At 40.0% G+C, this 23,443-nt stretch overlaps 1 protein-coding gene and 1 pseudogene across 1 annotated transcript in view; both read right to left on the bottom strand.

Moving 5' to 3' along the window:
• The window catches only part of KHDRBS2 (KH RNA binding domain containing, signal transduction associated 2), a 721,197-nt gene that overhangs the window by 316,528 nt on the left and 381,226 nt on the right, over positions 1–23,443 (bottom strand). The gene's annotated exons all lie outside the window — the stretch shown is intronic.
• On the bottom strand, positions 17,849–23,403 carry LOC118904426 (annotated as a pseudogene).

Raw genomic sequence — 23,443 nt, 5'->3', positions numbered from 1 at the left:
TGAGAAGAGGAGAGTACAAATTCAGAATATTGGAAATCATTGGAAATTAAGAGACCAGCAATTTATAACAATTTTGTAAAGCAATCTTTTATATATACTGTTATATAAAAACCTTATGGAAACTGCAAACCAAAAAACTACAATAGATACACACAGAAAAAAAGAAAAAAGGCAACCTAAACACAACACTAAAGATAATCATCAAATCACAAGAGAAGAGAACAAAAGAGGAAGGAAAGAAAAAAGACGCATAAAAGCAAATTCAAAACAATTAAGTAAGTGGAAATAGGAACATACATATTGATAATTACCTTAAATGTAAATGGATTAAATGCTCCCACCAAAAGACACAAGCTGGCTGAATGGATACAAAAACAAGACCCATATATATGCTGTCTACAAGAGACCCACTACAGATCTAGGGACACATACAGACTGAAAGTGAAGGAATGGAAAAGAGCTATTCCATGCAAGTGGAAATCAAAAGAAAGCTGCAGTAGCAATGTTCATATCAGACAAAATAGACTTTAAAATAAAGACTGTTACAAGAGACAAAAATGGACACTAAATAATGATCAAGGGATCAATCCAAGAAGAAGATATAACAAGTGTAAATATATATGCACCCAGCATAGGAACACCTCAATATATAAGGCGAATGCTAACAGCCATAAAAGGAGAAATTGGCAGTAACACAATAATAGTGGGAGACTTTAACACCCCACTTACATCAATGGACAGATCATCCAGACAGAAAATCAATAAGGAAACAGAGGTCTTAAATGACACATTAGATCAGATGGACTTAATTGTTATTTATAGAACATTCATTCAAAAGCAGCAGAATACACATTCTTCTCGAGTGCACATGGAACATTCTCCAGGATAGATCACATGCTGGGTCACAAAGCAAGCCTTTTAAAATTTAAGACAACTGAAATCGTATCAAGCATCTTTTCTGACAACAGCTCTATGATTTTAGAAAGCAACTACAGGAATTAAACTTTATGAAGCACAAACACGTGGAGGCTAAACAATATGCTACTAAATAACCAATGGATCACATAAGAAATCAAAGAGGATATTTAAAAATACCTAGAGACAAGTGATAACAAAAACAAGTTGATACGAAACCTATGAGACACAGCAAAAGCAGTTCTAAGAGGGAAGTTTATAGCAATACAAGCTTACCTTAGGAAACAAGATAAATTTCAAGTAAATAACCTAACCTTACACCTAAAGCAACTAGACAAAGAAGAACAAGCAAAACCCATAGTTAGTAGAAGGAAAGAAATCGTAAAGATCTGATCAGATATAAAAGAAGTAGAGATGAAGAAAACAGTAGAAAAGATCAATGAAATTAAAAGTGGGTTCTTTGAAAAGATAAACAAAATTGATAAACCTTTAGCCAAAGCCAGCACGAAAAAAAGGGAGAGGGCTAAAATCAATAAAATTAGAAATAAAACCAATTCAAAAACGGGCAGAAGACCTAAATAGACATTTCTCCAAAGAAGACATACAGATGGCCAAGAAACACATGAAAAGCTGCTCAACATTACTAATTATTAGAGAAATGCAAATCAAAACTACAATAAGGCATCACCTCACACCAGTTAGAATGGGCATCATCAGAAAATCTAAAAAACAACAAATGCTGGAGAGGGTGTGGAGAAAAGGGAACCCTCTTGCACTGTTGGTGGGAATGTAAATTGATACAGCCACTATGGAGAACAGTATGGAGGTTCCTTAAAAAACTAGAAATAGAACTACCATATTACCCAGCAATCTCACTACTGGGCATATACCCAGAGAAAACCGTAATTCAAAAAGACACATGCACCCCAATGTTCATTGCAGCACTATTTACAATAGCCAGGTCATGGAAGCAACCTAAATGCCCATCGACAGATGAATGGATAAAGAAGTTGTGGTACATACATACAATGGAATATTACTCAGCCATAAAAAGGAATGGAATTGAGTCATTTGTTGAGACATGGATGGATCTAGAGACTGTCATACAGAGTGAAGTAAGTCAGAAAGAGAAAAACAAATATCGTATATTAACGCATGTATGTGGAACCTAGAAAAATGGTACAGATGAACCGGTTTGCAGGGCAGAAGTTGAGACACAGGTGTAGGGAACAAACGTATGGACACCAAGGGGGGAAAATCATGGTGGTTTGGGGATGGTGGTGTGCTGAATTGGGCAATTGGGACTGACATGTATACACTGATGTGTATAAAATTGATGACTAATAAGAACCTGCAGTATAAAAAAACAAACAAACAAAAACTAATACTAAACTTTCTTTGGGTTATTTGTATGGAAATATGTTAATATAAATGTTTCAGACATTACATGAAATTTCTAAAAATCTTATATGTTCTGGTATAATGTTATAAGTCATAAATCTATTTATTACTTTAAAATGTATATCTCAGAAATAACTAAATTTCCTTGTCAATTGCATTATTATGAACTTTCATCAAATCTTTAACCGTGGTCATTTTTAACTCTTTTGTCATTTACAGACAGTTCTGGGTGTACTCTGATGCTTTTGCAAAAATGTTCCTATGAAAGGGTTTCATCTTCAAGGAATTCATGGAAAAGACTCTGACAAGTACAGGTTTCTGGTAACTGACTATACTGCTGAACTGAATGAATAAGCATTTTCAGAACTCTAATGGAAAACTGATGAATTCATAAAAGTGCTAACAAAAGATCAAGATGAAAAAAAAATTAATTACATGGGACTGAGTGAACTGATGAGGATGATTATAATTTTTGTGACTTTCTGTTTGAATAAAAAAAAAAATCCCACAAGGGCTCAGAGGCAAAAAATATACAAATCAATTTTCACTGCAAAGTAAAGGAGCTGTTACAGTGGAGGATTACTGGACTGAATGTCAATATTATGACTTTGTATGAGTGTGTTTCGTGTTTGGTAATTGCAATCATTATTGCTTTTGTTGTGGTCATCCATTTACAATGCTTGGTGTCAGTTTATTTATCTCTTGTAAAAATAAAATACAGTGTGTGTGTGTGAAAAAAAATAATAAAAAAAAAATGATTCCCAAAAAGTTGCACTTCGTGTAACTACCGAATTTCAGACAACAAGCTAGAATCCATCTTCTAACTCAGATAAAAGTTCTGGAAATATATATACATATATGAACATATTTATATATATATAAATAGGTGGTTGAGGGAGTATCTAACAATAGTTAAAAAAACAAATCTATCCTGTTACTGGATTTGCTTCAAAATAATGTGAAGGAAGAAGGATATAGATGAAAACAAGAGTGGCCAAATAGCTGGAAGATATTATGACCAGGTGATAAATACAATGGGGTAAATTTTATTATATGCTCTTATTTTGATGTATGTTTGAAGTATCCCATAATAAAAATTTAAAAACAAACAAACAAAAAAGAAGTTACAACTGACACCACAGAAATATGAAGGATCATGAGACTACTACAAGCCAATAAAATGGACAACCTAGAAGAAATGGACCAATTCTTAGAAAGTTACAATTTCCCAAGACTGAACTAGGAAGAAATAGATAATGTGAACAGATGAATCACCAGTACTGAAATTGAAACTGTGATTTAAAAACTCCCAACAAACAAAAGTCCAGGATCAGGTGACTTCACAGGCGAATTCTATCAAACATTTAGAGAAGAGTTAACATCTATCCTTCTGTAACTGTTCCAAAAAATCACAGAGGAAGAAACATTCCCAAACTCATTCTATGAGGCCACAATCAACCTGATACCAAAACCATACAAAGGTACCACAAAAAAGAAATTTACAGGCCAGTAGCAAAAATCCTCAACAAAATACTAGCAAACCAAATCTAACAATACATTAAAAAGATGATACATCATGATCAAGAAGGATTTATCTCAGGGATGCAAGGATTTTTCAATAACCGCAAATCAATCAGTGTGATACACCACATCAACAAACGGAAAAATAAAAAACATATGATCATCTCAATAGAGGCACAAAAGGCTTTTGATAAAATTCAACACCCATTTATAATAAAAACTCCAGAAAGAAGACATAAGGGTATCCTACATCAACATAATAAAGGCCATATATGACAAACTTACAGCTAACATCATGCTCAATGGTGGAAAGCTGGAAGCATTTCCTCTAAGATCAAGTACAAGACAAGGATGTCCACTCTTACCACTTTTATTCAACATAGTTTTGGAAGTCCTAGCCCTGCCAATCAGAGAAGAAAAAGAAATAAAGGGAATCCATATTGGAAAAGAAGAAGTAAAACTGTCACTGTTTGCAGATGACATGATACAATACATTAGAAAATCCTAAAGATACCACCAGAAAATGAAAGCTCATCAATGAATTTGGTAAAGTTGCAGGATACAAAATTAATACACAGAAATCTGTTGCATTTCTATACACTAACAATGAAAGATCAGAAAGAGAAATTAATGAAACAATCCCATTCATCATTGCATCAAAAAGAATAAAATACCTAGGAATAAAATTACTTAAGGAGGCAAAAGACCTTTATTCTGAAAACTATAAGATGCTAATGAAAGAAATCAAAGATGACAGAAACAGGTGGAAAGATATACTATATTCTTGGATTGGAAGAATCAATATTGTCCAAATGACCATACTACCTAAGGCAGTCTACATATTCAATGCAATCCCCATCAAATTACCAATGGCAATATTGTTGATTTAGAAAAAAAAATCTTAAAATTTGTATGGAAACTCAAAAGACCCTGAATAGCTAAAGCAATCTTGAGAAAGAAAAACAGAGCTGGAGGAATCAGGCTCCCTGACTTCAGATATAATACAAAGCTACAGTCATCAAAAGAGTATGGGTCAAGATGGTGGAGTGGAGGACACAGAGCTTGTGTCTCCCCACCATTAGGGCACCTACCAGACGCTGGTGGGGAACCTTGACACCCAAGGAGACAGGAGGAACCCCAGAGCAACTGGGTAGGACATAGTGGGTAGTTAGGGGAGAGGAGAAGTGGAGGTCGGATGGGACCAGTGCCTCTGAGGGATGGCTGGGAGAGGGGACGTGTTCCCATGCCTAGAGGGACACCCTGGGGCTCAGAGGATCAGAAGGAGAACAGCTAGCATTTCCCCTGCCTAATCAGGCCCCAGAAAGCCTGCTGGGATACCAGGCCGGGTCCTCCACCTTCCAGGACCCCCTCCAGCTGCATTTGTCCTAGAGGTGTAAGAGGGGGGAAGAAGAGGAGAGGCTAATGGGGAGGGGCCCTCTGGGATTGGAGGATCAGGGAGAACACAACTAGCATTTCCCCTGCCCACTTGGGTCCTGGGGATCTTGCTGGGCTCCCATGCTGGGTCCTCTGACCTCCGAGGACCCCTCCAGCCACTTAGGACCTAGGGGCATAGGAGGGAGGGAGGAGGGAGGAAGAGGGGCAGAGGTGAATGGACAGGGACCTTCCAGGACTGGAGGATCAGGGGAAGCACAGCTGGCATTTCCCCCACCCACTTGGGCCCCAGGAAGCCTGCTGGGCTCCCAGGTTGGGTCCTCCACCCTCCAAGGCCCCCTCCAGCTGCGTTGGTCCTGAGGGTGTGGGGGGTGGGGAGAAGAGGCGAGGCAGATGGGGAGGGTCCCTATAGGACCAGAGGATCAGGGGAGGTAAGGCTGGCATTTCCCCCACCCACTCGGGCTCTAAGAAGCCTGCTGGGTTTCTGGGCCTTGTGCCCCACCTTCTGGAGCCCCCTCTGGCTGTGTGGGTCCTAGGTGAGTAGGAGGAGGGAAGCAGGGGGAGAAGAGGAGAGGTGAATGGGGAGGGACCGTCCAGAACTGGAGGATCTGGGGAAACATGCCTAGCATTTCCCCCACCCACTCAGTCCCAGGGAGCCTGCTGGGGTCCTGGGCCTGTCCTCTGCCCTTCAAGGCCAGAGGCACCCTGGGCCACTCTGACCATGCTGAGACTAAGCCCTGCATCCCAGCCTCCCAAGGTCCTTTTCCATCCACATGGGTCCTAAGCCTAGACCCTGCCCACCACTTAAACCCCACCCTGCCTCAGCCCTGCTCCCCACTGCCAAGACCTTTTCCAGCTTTTTGTTTTGTTTTGTTTTGTTTTCTCATTTTTGCTACTGTGGTTCTGTTTTAACTTCCAATTCTTCCAGTTGTTGTTTCATCTGTGTGGTTCTGTTTTAACTTCCAATTCTTCCAGTTGTTGTTTCATCTGTATTTTTATTTTTTCTAACATAGCTGTTAGTTTTCTAATCTTATTTTATTTTTTACTCTTTGTTATTGTTCTGCTCCTTTATTTCTTTTTTTTTTTTTATTGCCACTGCATGTGGCTTGTGGGATCTTGGTTTGCGAAACAGGGGTTGGGCCAGAGTTCCTGTGGTGGGAGTTCTGAGTCTGAAGCACTGGATTAACAGAGAAACTCAGACCCCAGGGAATATTCATTGGAGTGAGATTTCCTGGAGGTTCTCACCTCAACACCAAGACCCAGCTCTACACAACAGCCTACAAACTCCAGTGCTGGAAGCCTCAGGCCAAACAACTAGTAACACAGGAACACAACCTCACCATCAAAAAAAAAAAAAAAATGAGATGACAAAAAATATGTTACAGATGAAGGAGCAAGGAAAAAACCTACAAGACCAAATAAATGAAGAAGAAATAGGCAACCTATCTGAAAAAGAATTCAGAGTAATGATAGTAAAGATGATCCAGAATCTCAGAAATAGAATAGAGGCATGGATTAAGAAAATACAAGAAATGTTTAACAAAGATCTAGAAGACCTAAAGAACAAACAAACGGAGATGAACAACACAATAACTGAAATGAAAAATACACTAGAAGAAATCAATAAGAGAATAACTGAGGCAGAAGAACAAATAAGTGAGCTGGAAGACAAAATGGTGGAAATACCTGTCAAGGAACATAATAAAAAAAAAATGAAAAGAGTTGAAGACAATCTCAGAGACCTCTGGGACAACACTAAATGCACCAACATTTGAATTATAGGGGTCCCAGAAAAAGAAGAGAAAAATAAATATTCTGAAAAAATATTCAAAGAGATTATAGTTGAAAACTTTCTTAACATGGAAAAGGAAATAGCCACCCAAGTCCAGGAAGTGCAGAGAGTCCCCAGGATAAACCCTAGGAGAAACACACCAAGATACATATTAATCAAACTAACAAAAATTAAGTTTAAAGAAAAAATATTAAAAGCAGCAAGGGAAAAGCAAAAAATAACATACAAAAGAATCTCTAAAAGGTTATCAGCTGATTTTTCAGAAGAAACTGCAGGCCAGTAGGGAGCAGCAGGATATATTAAAAGTGATGAAAGAGAAAAACCTACAACCAAGATTACTCTACCCAACAAGGATCTAATTCAGATTCAACAGAGAAATCAAAAGCTTTACAGACAAGCAAAAGCTAAGAGAATTCAGCACCACCAAACCAGCTTTACAACAAATGCTGAAGGAACTTGTCTAGGCTGGAAACACAAGAGAAGGAAAAGACCAATGAAAACAAACTCAAAACAATTAAGAAAATGCTAATAGGAACATACATACCAATAATTACCTTAAATGTAAATGGATTAAATGCTCCAACCCAAAGACACAGACTGGCTGAATGGATACAAAAACAAGACTCATATATATGTTGTCTACAAGAGACCCACTTCAGACCTAGGGACACATACAGACTGAAAGTGAAGGGATAGAAAAAGATATTCCATGCAAAAGGAAATCAAAAGAAAGCTGGAGTAGCAATACTCATATCAGATAAAATAGACTTTGAAATAAAGAATGTTACAAGAGATAAGGAAGGACACTACATAATGATCCAGGGATCAACCTAAGAAGAAGATATAACAATTGTAAATATTTATGCACCCAGCATAGGAGCAGCTCAATACATGAGGCAAATGCTAACAACCATGAAAGGGGAAATCAACAGTAACACAATAATAGTAGGGGGTTTAACACCCCACTTACAGTAATGGACAGATCATCCAAACAGAAAATAAATAGGGAAAAATAAGCTTTAAATGACACAATAGAGCAAACAGATTTAATTGATATTTATAGGGCATTCCACCTGAAAGTGGTGGAATACACTTTCTTCTCAAGTGCACATGGAACATTCTCCAGGATAGATCACATCTTGGGTCACAAATCAAGCCTCAGAAAATTTAAGAAAATTGAATTTTTATCAAGAATCTTTTCTGATCACAACGCTATGAGATTAGAAATCAATAACAGGAAAAAAACTGTAAAAAACACAAATACATGGAGGCTAAACAGTGTGCTACTAAATAACCAAGAGATCACTTAAGATATCAAAGAAGAAATTTTAAAAATACATGGAAACACTTGACAGTGAAAACCCAATGATCAAAAACATATGGGACACAGCAAAAGTAGTTCTAAGAGGGAAGTTTATAGCAATTCAATCTCACTTCAAGAAACAAGAAAAATCTCAAAAAAGCAATCTAAATTTATGCCTAAAGCAACTAGAGAAAGAAAAACAAAGAAAACCCAAACTCAGTTAAAGGAAAGGAATCATAAAGATCAGAGCAGAAGTAAATGAAATAGAAACAAAGAAAACAATAGCAAAGATCAATAAAACTAAAAGTTGGTTCTTTGAGAAGATAAACAAAATTTATAAACCTTTAGCCAGACTTATCAAGAAAAAAAGGGAGAGGATGTAAATCAATAAAATTAGAAATGAAAAAGGAGAAATCACAACTGACACAGCAGAAATACAAATGATTTTAAGAGACTAGTACAAACTACTATCTGCCAGTAAAATGGACAACCATGAAGAAACAGACAAATTCTTGGGAAGGTACAATTTTCCAAGACTGAACCAGGAAGAATTAGAAAATATAAATGGAACTATCACAAGTAATGAAATTGAAACTCTAATTTAAAATCTTCCAACAAACGAAAGTCCAGGACCAGATGGCTTCACAGGAGAATTCTAACAACCATTTAGAGAAGAGCTAACACCTGTCCTTCTCAAACCCTTCCATAAAATAGCAGAGGGAGGAACACTCCCAAATTCATTCTATGAGGCCACCATCACCCTGATACCAAAAGCAGCCAAAGATACCACAAAGAAAAGAAAATTACAGACCAATATCACTGATGAACATAGATGCAAAAATTCTCAACAAAATACTAGCAAACAAAATCCAATAACACATTAAAAGGATCATACACCATGATCAAGTGGGATTTATACCAGGAATGCAAGGAATCTTCAATATACACAAATCAATCAATATGATACACCATATTAACAAATTAAGCAATGAAAACCATATGATCATCTCAATAGATGCAGAAAAAGCTTTTTACAAAATTCAACAGCCATTTAATAAAATCACTCCAGAAAATGTGCATAGAGGGAACCTGTGCCCATATATGACAAAGCTACAGCAAATATCTTTCTCAATGATGAAAAACTGAAAGCATTTCCACTAAGATCAGGAAGAAGAGAAGGATGTCCACTCTCACCACTCTTCTTCAACATAGGTTTGGAAGTCCTAGCCATGGCAATCAGAGAAGAAAAAGAAATAAAACGAATATAAATTGGAAAAGAAGAAGTAAAACTGTCACTGTTTGCAGATGACATGATACTATACATAGAAAATCCTAGGACTTCCCTGGTGGTGCAGTGGTTAAGAATCCACCTGCCAATGCAGGGGACATGGGTTTGATCCCTGTTCCAGGAAGTTCCAACATGCTGCAAAGCAACAAAGCCTGTGTGCCACAACTACTGAGCCCGCCTGCCACAACTGCTAAAGCCCATGCACCTAGAGCCTGTGCTCCACAACAAGAGAAGCCACTATAATGAGAAGCCCTCAGACTGCAACAAAGAGTAGCACTATTTACAATAGCCAGGACATGAAAACAACTAAATGTCCAAGGAGAGATGAATGTATAAAGAAGATGTGATATATATATCCAATGGAATATTACTCATCCATAAAAAGGAACTAAACTGGGTCATCTGTAGAGATGAGGATGGACCTAGAGTCTGTCATACAGAGTGAAGTAAGCCAGAAAGAGAAAAACAAATATCATATATTAATGCATATATGTGGAATCTAGAAAAATAGTACAGATGAACCTATTTGCTGGGCAGGAATAGAGACGTAGATGTAGAGAACGGACATGTGGACACAGAGAGTGAAGGGGAGGGTGGGATGAACTGAGAGATTAGGTTTGACATAAATACACTACAATGTGTGAAAAAGGTAGCTAGTGGGAACCTGCTGTATAGAACAGGGAGCTCTGTGCTCTGTGATGACATAGATGGGTGGGATGGGGGCGGTGGGAGGGAGGTTCAAGAGGGAGGGGATATAGGTATACATATAGCTGATTCACTTCATTGTACAGAAGAAACTAACACAACATTGTAAAGCAATTATACGCCATTAATTTTTTTTTTTTAAATCTACAAACGAGAACTGCTGGAAAGGGTGTGGAAAAAAAGTAATCCTCCTACACTGTTGGTGGTAATATAAATTGGTACATCCACTATGGAGAACAGTATGGTGGTTCCTTAAAAAACTAAAAATAGAGCTATCATATGATCCAGGAATTCCACTCCTGAGTATATATCCGGAGAAAACCATACTTTTAAAAGATACATGCACCCTGATGTTCATTGCAGCACTTGTTACAATAACCAAGACATGGAAGCAACTTAAATGTCTGTCAGCAGATGAATGGATAAAAAAGATATGGTACGTATATACAGTGGAATATTACTCAGCCATAAAAAGAATGAAATAATGTCATTTGCAGCAACATGGATGGACCTAGAGATTATCATACTAAGTGAACTAAGTCAGACAGAGAAAGACAAATATCATATGATATCCCTTATATGTGGAATCTAAAAAAATGGCACAAATGAATTATTTATGAAACAGATGAGACTCACAGATGCAGAACACAAACTTATGGTTACCAAAGGGGAAAGGTGGTGGGGGAGGGATAAATTAGGGGTTTGGGGTTAACATATACACACTACTATACATAAAATTGATAATCAACAAAGACCTGCTGTATAGCATAGGGAACTCTATTCAATATTCTGTAATAACCTAAATGGGAAAAGAACCTGAAAAAGAACAGATATACATATATGTATAACTGAATCACTTTTCTGTACACCTGAAATGAACACAACATTGTGAATCAACTATACTCCAATATAAAATAAAACTTGAAAATAAATATATACTACATATTAGTTGACTTGAGTACTACTGAGTTCTAAGATTTTGGAGTCATAAAATAATTATGCATATGAATGGGTAGTTATAGTTTTATAGCATTTATAATTTTTATGCTTAATTTACTAAAACAGATATTCACTGAGAAGTAAAAATATAAGTTCAGAAGTAGTAATAATAATCATTTGTATTTTTCTGATACTACTTTATTATTATTTTATTTACCACTTTAATGTTAAAAGATCCTTGAGGGATAAAGAGATGCAGATAGAGAAATAATCACATAAGCTTGTGAAAACTTTCATAAGGGACAAAGACAGGTAAAGTTATAACAATTCAGGGTGAATAAATGTGAAAAAATTAAATTCCAGTCATTTAAAGTAAATAAATAATAAAAGACAACTTAATATACATGTTTAATTTGTATGCAAAACTGGATTATTCCAAAGTTTTTATAATAAGGCCAATCCATAGTATGAAGACAATGTTCTTGTCAAAAGAATAAGTTACACTTACACATAAATTTTAATATTATTTTAGATAGGACTTGAAATTACTGGGATTCTGCACTTCAAATAATAAAGAATGCTTTACTACTTTGGGGTATACTTGCAGTGAATAAGACATACACACATTAATTTACTCCTTACATTGCAAGTTGAGTTATAAATTTATGTTAGAAGTGCTGATTGGTTTGATCTGCAGGTTTGGCTTCAGATAGAAGGATTCAAATAATTAACAGTGAATCTTATAGGAGTTTATCAACGCTTAAGTAACACATGCACATCATACAAAGATGTTTTAAGAATTAATCGAAATTTTAATTTTGATTTTCCTGTGATGTCCAAAAATTGTCTTTTTTGCTACCAAAATCAGTTTTTAAAATTTGCTATCTTGAAATAACAACAAAGATATTCACAGCACTGTTATATGTTCCTTTTGCTCAGGGTGATGCAAATTGTCCCTATGAAACAATTTCCATGAAATTCATGAGTGCTCCTTTTTGCACCTCCAACAAGGCTCTCCCACTGTGCCAGCATATGGTGTAAACAGTATACACAAAATCTCAGAGCAGACAGATGTTTGGATGTTCCTAGAAAGGACTCATGCTCATAGTCTGCATGTTTAATGTATATGCATAATTCCCCAGTTGTATACACTCATGCCCATCTGTTATGATGGCATTTTGCCCAAATACAAATTGGGACGATTATTTCACTTGTGTATAGATATAGCCTATCTACACCTACATTTCACTTGTGTAGATATAGCCTATCTACACCATGCCAGGTAATGACAGATGAGATAGGTTACCTGGGGGCACAGCAAGGGACCATTTTCCTGCCAAATTCCTTCCTTGGAGACTCTGATGGGCACTGGTGCTGCACATTTAAAACTGTGATTATAACCACTGGTAACATGTGAACCTGTATTTGGCTCTACAAATGCCAGGGCTGTCAGACGACATCAGGGGAGAATGAAATGCAGACTGTAACCCATCTGGACAAAAAGTCCTGGGACTTCCTCAGCCCCTACAAATAGTTAGGTTAGGACACTTTGACCAGCATAATAAACAAGAAAGTATGGGAGGTAATGGGTCTTGTGCCAATATCAAATCTGTAGCCGAGTTGGAAAGGGTAGGAAGCTATTTCAGAAAACAACTAGTGCTGTGCTAGACACGCTATTATTTAGCAAAACATCTTAGGCTATTAGATAACAGCTCTTAGCAAACACAAGGTGAGTTTTAACCAGCCCAGGGTAGGGACCAGAAAAATTCATTAAGAAAATGTGGTCAAAGAACAGTTAATTAATATTTACTAAAAATCTGCTCAATGTATTACTCTGCATAAGGTCTGTATAAAGGCTTTATAAAGCATATTTATCAAAGGAGATTGAATATCACGAAGTAGAAATGTTGTGGACTTGAACTACTAGTGATGGTGACTTGTTACTCCAGACTGTTTTCTCTTCTTTAACCATTATTAAAGTCATATTGCACACTACGTAAAAATCACCAAAGAATAAGATAGCAACTATATAGATTTTATGTAGATATTCTGCAGGATTATTGGGAGGGTGTATGTTCTATCTTGTTCTATTTTACCTTAGTAAACATTAGCCACTGATACATGAGGTCTAGGAACCAAGACCTTTTGAATGAGCATGAAAGACTCATGTGTTTAGTCTTATGCCTTTGCCAATCCTAGCTTATAAAGTCAGCCACTACCTCAGGTTAGATTTAGGGTGTTAGATAAATATTTATATAAAACTAAATGAGAGACTTTGGCTGTTATTCTAAAAATACCAAGTTCCATTTATTTAGGTAGAGTCAAAGTGAATAAATTTTCTTCAGGAAATTTTCTTGGCAACTTACTGTGCACATGACATAGGAGCACTATCTGCATTTTAAGTTGAAATAGGCATTACAGTAAGTCCCCTACATACGAACATTCAAGTTGTGAACCTTCAAAGATTCGAATGTACGTTCGCATGTCCGATCACGTAAGTTAAGTCACGTGTCTGGTGTACATTGTCACGTGTATGCATCCTCTACAAGTGGTTGTGCTTTTGTGTACTTTACTGTACGATACTGTACAGAATACAGTAGTACAGTATCTTTATTTCAAGCCCAGGATGTCTGGAAGTAAGCGTAAAAACAGCAGTTATGTAGCTGTTACTTCTACGAAGCGCCAAGTGATAATGATGGAAACAAAAGTTAAAATAATTGAGAGAGTGGAGTGAGGTGAAAAGTAAGTGTCGCTTCTTCCCATAACATGAATCATTCAACCATCAGCATAATTGTAAAGAACAAGAACAACATCATGGAACATGTGAAATCTGCTGTGCCGATGATGTCGACAATAATATTGAAGAAGTGTGGAAAAATGTTGGAGGAGATGGAGAAACTTCTCAGTGTGTGGATGCAGGATCAGGATCAGGATCAGCATCCAGTCCTGCTCAGCTTAATGATGATTCAAGAGAAAGCTGAAAGCCTTTATGAAGACTTGAAAAAGAAACATGGCAAAGAATCAGAGGTACATCTTTTAATACTAGTCATGGCTGGTTTCATTGATTCAAGGCTAGAACCAACCTTCACAACGTATAAGTAAGTGGTGAGGCAGCAGGTACATATATGGTAGATGCCCAGGAATTTCCTGAAACGCTTTGAGAAATTATTGATGAAGGTGCATATTTACCCCAGCAGGTTCTTAAAGTGGATGACACACGACTGTACTGGAAGAGGATGCCAGACAAAAGTTACATCTGTTAAGGAAGAAAAGTTGATGCCAGGCTATAAAGCAGCAAAGGATAGGCTAACTCTGTTGTTTGGTGGCAATGCTTCTGGCGATATGAAGCTGAAGCCTCTCTTAGTTTACCATTCAGAGAATCCAAGAGCCCTTAAAAACATACCCAATTGCTCTCTTCCTGTTGTGTGGAAGAGTAACCCCAAAGCCTGGGTTACACAGGCCATTTTCCAGGACTGGTTTTTCCACCAATTTATCCTGGAGGTAGAGAAATATTGCTTGGAGAAGGGTGTCCCATTCAACATTCTTTTGTTGCTTGACGGTGCTCCGGGCCACCCCCCCATTCATGGACAACTTTCATTCCAACGTCAAAGTAGTGCATCTGCCACCTAATACTACATCGCTCATCCAACTATGGACCAGGGAGTTAGAGCGACTTTCAAGAAATATGATTTACATCACACTTTTTGTCAAGCAGTAAAGACGAGTGATGAATCAGGAACAACCTTGCAACAATTATGGAAGGACTATAACATCTACAAGGCCATAAAAAACATTGACTTTGCTTGGCGTGAGGTTACAGTCATCACCATGAATGGGGTTTGGAAGAACATTTGACCACAGTTTGTTCATGATTATCGTGGATTTGAGAAGATGGATAAGGATTCCAAAGAAGTCTTCAGCAATTCAGTGACCCTCAGAGAGAAGCTGGAGCTAGATCTGCAAGAGGATGACTTCACTGAACTCCTTGCTGTGCAACATGAGGAGGTTACTAATGAAGACCTGATGGAATTGGAGGTCGACAGAAAGGATGAAGAGAGACAACAGGTAGAAGAAGTAACTGAAGAACTGAAGAGATTCACAACACAGGAAATGGCAAGGGGATTTTCTTTATTTGAGGAGGCACTGTTAGTTTTTGAGGCACAGGACCTGAACGTAGAATGGTACACGAAGGTTGCAGCAGCCATTCAGAACACGATCCAGTGCTACAGTGTCATCTATGAGGAGAAAAAAAGAACTACTACCCAGTGATAGCTACTACTGTCATTACGTCATTTTTTCAAGAAGGCAGATAGAATTGAATCCAGCAAGGAACCAGAACCTGTGCCATCAACATCAGCCATGAGTGAAATTGCAGCTTGTCCTCCATCTCCTATTGCTGATGATCCTTCAGCTCTACCATCTCCCACCTCCTCTCCCTCTTCCATTCAGTAACTCTTCTTGCCTGTTCACTGGATGCCAGCCCCTGTATGCCAGTTATTGTACTATCTACTGAACTTTTTAAGGTACTATACTGTAAGATTGAAAATGTTTTATTTTATGTTTGTTTGTTTACGTATTATTTGTGTGAAAAGTATTATAAACCTGTCACAGTACAGTACTATATAGCTGACTGTGTTAGCTGGGTACCTAGGCTAAATTTATTGGACTTATAAACAAATTGGACTTACACTCTCAGAGTGGAACTGGTTCATATGTAGGGGACTTACTGTAATTTAATACTTTGGCATATAATATATACCTTAATTTACAAGTATGAAAAATGAACTCTTGGTTAACACAGAATTGATGATAGTTATTGGTACTGATACATTGACCTAAGGGGCCCAAATTCTTAACAAAGAAATCATCATGATAAGGATATATTTAAAGGAGAGTGCAAATTCTGTGCACGAATAAGGTTGATAGAACATGGACTACATGGGTGATTTTTATCAATAATCTTGCAATTCCAGTCCTTCCCTGGACATGAACAATTTATATATTCAAGAGAGTAAAGCATCTAACCAGCTGGAGTTTTAAAAGTGCCTAAAGAAGTTTTCTTTAAATAAATCACCCATTTACTTATTAAATGTATTTTATTTATTTATTTATTTTTTGCCACAGAAACGTCTTTATTGAAGAGAGTAGGGGTCATGCTGAGTTTGGAGACATGCGTGAAGGGACAGTCGTGAGCTGTCCTTGGTTTCAGGGTCTGCCCTGGACCCCCTAGGTCTTCAGGATCTCCATCAGGCTCTTAGTCTGGCCAGGGTGCTGTGAGGTGCTTCAGGGCCAGTAACTTAGGTTTGGTGTTTTGGACCTGTGACCAGAATGTACATTGAAATGGGGGGCCCAGGATTTGGGATCCCCTCAAGGCCTTGGTGCCCCTCATGTATTAAAGATGTAGGCTTGAAGATCGGGGGCATTGTGGCTGGGGCTCTTGGAATTTTGGTGTCTAAAGATCCATGGACTCACGGCATTGAAGTCCTCTAGTTTCCAGGGATGAGAATTCCTTTTTGTTGTCCCCTAGTGCCTATGAATAGGGTTTGAGGTGCCCCGGGGGCCCGGGATGCATAACCGGACCACAGTCTCCTCCATCCCAGGCACAAGGACCTCCATGACTGGGGTTTCCTAGAGGCTTGGATTTTTTAAAATTTGGGATTCCTGGGGGATTTGGGGTTTCCATGATTTGGGGGTCCTGGGAGTTAGGGTTTTGGAGTCTCCTAGGGGCTGTAGGACTTGGGGACACAGAAAAGTCTGGGACATGTACTCTGGGGTTTGGGATCCTCAGAGTCCTAGAATGGGGTCTCCAAATTTTGGGGTCCCCCAAAGGGGGAAATAATTACTTAAAAAATAGAGAATTTTCTGGGAGCCTGGCCAGCACAGGTGCTGTGGGCTGCATGGGGTGGGCTTCATACAAGGTACTGGGGGTTTCTTGAGGGTGCAGAGGACAGGAAGACTTGGGGGTCCTGTAATTAGCACTTCCAGGGCTGTTTTGGTGCCTGTAAATTGGAGGTGACAGTGGGCTGGTTAATGTAGGTCTCTTCTTGAGGGGTAAGAGCAGGGTGTTTTGTTAATGGATGGAGTCTCTGATTGAAGTGTAAGGGTTTGGGGGTGACCGTGGGGGTCAAAATATCTTGAGGGGACTGATGTTAAATGTGGGTCTGTTACTCTGTTGCTCTGGGGGTGTTTCTTTCAAGGGTACTTGATGGGGGCGTGGGGGGAAGCCTTGTTAATAGGGAAGGGTTCTGATCCAGTGACTCAGGAATGTTCTGCTGTAGAGCATTATGTAGAGAAAGTTACCATCATTTGGGGTGATGTGGAAATCTGTTATTGGGGGGTCTGATCTGAGGGGTTGGGACTAGCCTAAAGGTACTACACTCAGGGAATCTCTTTCTGGGTAACATAGGGTCTATATTTGGGGGGTTATCATGGGGGAATCTGTTAATAATGGGGCCTTAGTGATCGAGGGCTGGCTAATGGGGTCTCTCTTCTGGATATGTTACTGGGAAACTCTATCTCAAGTGACTAGGGGGCTCCTTGTGTCAGGAGATGCTAGAGGGGGCTCTGTGTCTCTGTGGAATGTCCAGAGCCTCTAAGATTGCATCTCTGCCCTCAGGATTCAGGGAAACCAGCAGCAGAAGAGCAACCTGGAGATGGAGCTCTCTGATGCGATGTCCTTTGGAGTCCAGACTGTTGTGAAGGTGTTTTGGTCTGCATCATTGTCATTTGATTCACTTTTGGTTCCGACACTGTCCCCGGGGGGTCAGTGGATCCACCAGTCCTCTGAATTCCAGATGCTGGTGCAAAGACTCTATGCTGAGGGGGGCAGGTGAAGTACCAGACAACGAAGACAGAGCCATCGTGCTTGCTGATGGTCTAGCTGGATGCCATACCAGTAACCTGGGACAAAGTCTGGCTTCCTGCAGAAGCGCACAATCCCTTGCTTCTGGCCTGTGATGAGGACTTGGTCTCCAGCCTCAGCCTTGGCTCGCTCACGCTGCTGCAGGCCATCCAGACTCAGGGCTGACGGGGGCCTCTTCTTACCTTTGTGTTCCCTGAGGTCTTTGCCAGTGACTCGGGAGAAGTCCATCCAGGGAGTCCGAGGTGTGGAGGTGACGGATGAGGAAGGTGCGCCCACTGCATTGGAGATTTTGGACAAAGAGGCAAAGAGACCGTGCTTGGGAGGGCAGATGAAGTACCAGACACTCCCAACACTGCCATCATTCTTGCCCTCAGGTTCATCAAGCTGCATGCCCACCCACTGGCCATTGGCGAACTCTGAGGTCCCGCAGAACCACAGCTGCGGGTCTTCTGGCCATCCAGTAGCACGCAGTCTCCCAGGTGCAGGCCCAGTGTGCTGAGCATGGCATTGCCTGGGACGTTGTCATAGTTAGGTAGCGTGACCCTAGGGAGGGCACAGGAGAATGGCACAGCCTCCTCCAGTAGCGTGCACAGCTCCTTGGCCACCAGCGCCCCTCGGCCTTGTCCAGGGATATGTCCATGGGACAACTCCTCTGGGACCACCTCCGCTGGCACGGGTCCCTTTCGGTTCCGAAGCACCGGGTTGGCGCCATGTTCCAACAAATTATTTGGCCGCACCCAGGCATGGGTTGGAAGCAGCGATGTGCAGGGCTGAGCCGTGGCTGAAGTCACTGCACTTGGAGCTCACCACTCGGGGCCGTACACCCTTCAGTAGCATGTGCACGAGACCGGGCACGTCGAAATAGGCTGAGTAGTAAAGTATGTTCATGTTGGTCCAGCAGCTGCGCAGGGTCACGTCTGCGCCCAGCACCAGCAGCTGCTGCAAGAGGCGCACAGCCACCACGGGGAGCTCGACTCCGTGGGCCCCAGACTTGCACGTATAATGGAGCAGTGTCATGTTAGGTCAACCCATCAGGTGTCAGCCTCGTCGTAGAATCTCATTGCCAATGACATCGATCTTGTACTGGACTTGGGGCACCCACTGGTGCACAGTGGCGAACAACTCAGCAATGGTGGTCTGCGGGTCAAACAGAATCTCTTGAAAGGCAGGGTCGTTGGGGTCAAAGAAGGTGAAGGCGTAGTCCTGGGGGTGGGGGGCTTGTGCTGAGGAGTAGGCTTCTGCCAGCGCTCCTGGGTGGGGCTGGGGGGCTCTGGGACAGGCTCATAGTCCTCCTCGTCTTCTTCCTCCGCCCTGAGCTGTGGGGCCATGGGGGTGGGACCTGTCTTAGTCATGGTCCTTGGTGGCCCTAAGGGGGCAGGTGCAGAGTCGGGGGTGGACTTCAGGCAAATCCTCGGGTGAATGGGGCTGAAGACCAAAGCTGAAACCGGGGAAACTGGAGTAACTGGGTGTCAGTGTCTGGGGAAGTGATGGGGAAGAAAGAGACAGAGAGAAGGGGACGAGGCACAGACGCAGATGGGAGATGGGGTGGAGAGGGCTATTCAATGTATTTTTGAGCAGCAAGTAGTGCCAGGCACTGAGGTAAGTGCTGAGGACACAGTACAGAAAAGGCCTGAACCAGTGGAGCATAAGTGAGTGTAGATACTGCATCCCTATACTTGTTCAGGAAATGTTAGATAGAGCAAGCAACTTTCAGCAACATACCTGGGCAAGGACAGAGGCCTTCTTAAAACCCTCTGAGTCACTGTTCACCCAATTCAACTTTGATTCCTTCTGTTGGTTTAAAAAAATGTTTATTGCCAATATTATGCTAATGTTTTAGTGGCTGCTTCTCTTTTGTTATATTTACTAGTTTGTTTCATTTTTATATTCTGCATATAAGTGATATCATACAGTATTTGTCTTTCTCTGTCTGACTTATTTCACTAAACGTAATATTGTCCAAGTCCATCCACGTTGCATGTATATTTTCAACTAGTGTTTTTGTTACTTTTGGATATGTGCCCAGGAGTGGAATTGCTAGATCATATGGTAGCTCTATTTTTAGTTTTTTGAGAAACCTCCATACTGTTTTTTCCACAGTGGCTGCACCAATTTACATTCCCACCAACAGTGTACAAGGGTTCCCTTTTCTCCACATCATCGCCAACATTTGTTATTTGTGTTCTTTCTGATGATAGCCATTCTGACAGGTGTGAGGTTATATCTCATGGTGGTTTTGATTTGCATTTCCCTGAAGATGAATGATGTTGATTATCTTTTCATGTGCCTGTTGACCAACTGTATGTCTTCTTTGGAAAAATGTCTATTCAGTTCTTCTGCCCATTTTTTAATCTGGTTGTTTGTTTTCTTGTTGTAGAGTTGTATGAGTTGTTTAAGTATTTTGGATATTAACCCTTTATTTGTCATATCATTTGCAAATATTTTCTACCATTCAGTAGGTTTTTGTTTTTGTGGCTGCTACTTTAAAATTTTGTTTTATTAAAAAAAGTTGAACTCTAAAATGAAAAAAAATATTAACTGAGGAAAGCTATGTAAATATCTCATGAGAAAATCTCTCCTAGAAGTTCTCCTTTGTTTTCTCCCAAATGAAAATGCTGTGATGATTTCTTCCGAGTTATCTTTTAGTCAGGAAACAACAACCCACTCAGTCATGATAATTTTTTAAAAGTTATTTGAAAAGAGTATAAAATATGCTTTGCCTGCCTTTTGAAAAAATGTTATACTTTTATTGGGCTTGCAGCTTCTAGCTACCTCCACTATAATCACAAAAACTCGTTGCATAGTATTCTTCCTGAATATTTAATCATATTAGAATAGAGTAGTCCTTAAACATAATTAAAGTGCTACTTTTTCAAACACTGTATTAGAGGCGAGCAGAATTGTTTGCCAGATGGGAAAGGTGAATCTGGCACAGAAGATGAGCAAAGGTAAGCTGGAATGAGAGTATCCAGCTACGGTGAAGGATGCTGAGTGAAAATTCCAGCTACTGAATACTTAAGAAAGGAAAAGAAGAGACAGTTTATAAAAAACTTTAGTTCTGTGGTCAGTAACTGAAGAAATGGACTTGTTGTGGTATATGAGTGCAACACAGTAAAAGAAGTATTTGAAAAAAATATGTCAAAATATGATGTGAAAGTTTCTAAGTAGCCTCGTGAAATAAATCAGAATTGCAAAGTGAAAGAACACAGATTTAGAGTTTGAAGACCTGGGTGCTGTCCTATATTCCTTTCCTTGCTTCATTGTTTTTGCCTCAATGGGAACTGCCTGTTGGATTGTTCAGCTGGGTTTCCCTTTCTCAATTTGGTAAGGTCTTTCAAATGGATGGTAAATGGTGTTTGCCTATCTGCAAGGTGGATTTTTTTCAGCATTCAAGAAGTTCTTGTGCTGGAGCCTCTTTGTCAGAGGCAAACCTCTAAGCAAGGAAGACTTGGATTGCTCTGGTGGGCATGCAGTGGGTGGCAGGCTGGGCTGACCCTCTGAAGGGAGAACGGGACATCTCTCTGTTCTCAGGCTTCCCCCAGGACTCAATCCCACAGGACATCTGTATAGCTATCCTCAAGGGCACTAGAGTCAACTGCATCAGGCAGCCCCTCTCTCCTTCCTCCACAAAATGAACATACACAGCAAGTAGTCAGAGTCAATCCAATTCTGCATGTTGCTGAAGGGATTCACTGCAGGAAGCCACCAGATCCTCTCAGCCATCAGGGCATTGATGGTCCTTTTCTAAGGCTCCTTTCAGTGCTTGGATTTCCACCCTCCCTAACGCTGCATCTCAAAGGTTAAAAGTATTGCCTACTTTCTTGGAATCACGTCCAACATCAGGTAGCTTAAGACCCTTCAGCCTCCCTACCAAGATGCTTGTGTCTGTCAAGTCCTTTCAACAAAAACATGGAAGAAGCATTGGGTTGGCCAAAAAGTTCATTTAGGTTTTTCCGTAACATCTCAGGGAAAAACCCAAACGAACTTTTGGCCAACCCAGTAGTATCAAGAATTGGAAAAAAAAAAAAAAAAAAAGAATTGGCATTCAGGTCATAATTTTTCCCCAGCCCCCTTCACCACTCATTTAAAACATTTATTCTGCAAACGCTGGTTGGGAGAAGGTAAACATTTAATTGTTCTATAAGAAAATTCTCTAGGATCCATTAGCATTAAGTCTGTTCTCTGTGATGAAGGTTATCCTTTGATTTGTTTTTATCCCAATGAGAGAAATTGTAGGCTCTCAAGAGGTGGAGATCAGCCAAAAGAACTTCAGTTTTCCTTTAGTACCTATGAAATGCAGGGTAAGGCAACACCTGTATACTATCTACAATGCTCCTGTCCTTTGCCTGAAAATGGGCTTTTTACTTTGTTCTAAAGATCCAGAGTACCAGCAAGGCTCATAGCACTCAGTGCTGGGGACAGAAGGCGGTTGTTTCTACTGAAACTGTACAAACATAATATGGCCAGGGCCAGGAAGAGAGCATTTGGCACTCTCTTACTGCTTTTCTCGGTGAAGAAATAGATTATTATTAAATATGTTAACATTATATAGATTAAATAATCAAATATGCTTATTTGTTATATATTTGTTACAGGTTCTAAGAATACAGTAAACAAGAGAGCCCTCATTGAGCGGAAAGAGATTTAAAAAAAAAAACAAAAAACAAAGAAAGGAATAAACAAGCTCATTTCAGACAGTAATATGCTATGAAGAAAGGAATCAGGGCAACAGCACTGAGGGCCTGGGGAAGCAGGTTTAGAGGGCACGTCAGCCACAGTCTCTCTGAAGAGTTAACAAAGGACTGAGATCTGAATGAGAAGGAGCCTGGAGCACTGGTCTTCCAGGAGCTGGAACATAAGGCAATGAGCCAGGAAGGAGTTGAGACTTTTTAAGGGACAGAGACAATGTCAGTGCATATATATCATGACTTTAGTGAACAGCAGAAAGAGTGATATTAGGTCAGATAAGCAGGCAGGGGCTGAATCATAGTGGTTCTTCTTGGCTTTATTCTAAACATAATAGAAGGCCTAGGTAGTATTTATCTGGACAGTGAAATAACCAGTTTTATATCTTAAAGGGAATCTTAGGGACATAATAAGGAAAATAGATTAAAATGGAACTAGACTGGAAACGGGACAGGGTTGGGACAGTGTTGAGCAGTGCACGTACCAGTGTTGTCGTCTGTGCTGCCACAGTGAGAGGGGAGGAGAGTGAGCATGGACTCAAGGGTGATGCCTAGATTTCTGACTGTGCAAAGGATTTAATCGTGGTGTCGTCACTGAGATGGGAAAGATAGTGAATGTGAGTTTCCTTCTTGTCTCTGT

This window comes from Balaenoptera musculus, chromosome 11, assembly GCF_009873245.2.
Source record: "Balaenoptera musculus isolate JJ_BM4_2016_0621 chromosome 11, mBalMus1.pri.v3, whole genome shotgun sequence".
In the NCBI taxonomy this organism is placed as follows: domain Eukaryota; kingdom Metazoa; phylum Chordata; class Mammalia; order Artiodactyla; family Balaenopteridae; genus Balaenoptera; species Balaenoptera musculus.
Note: the sequence above shows the minus strand (reverse complement) of the source record. Positions and strands in the feature narration are given on the sequence as shown.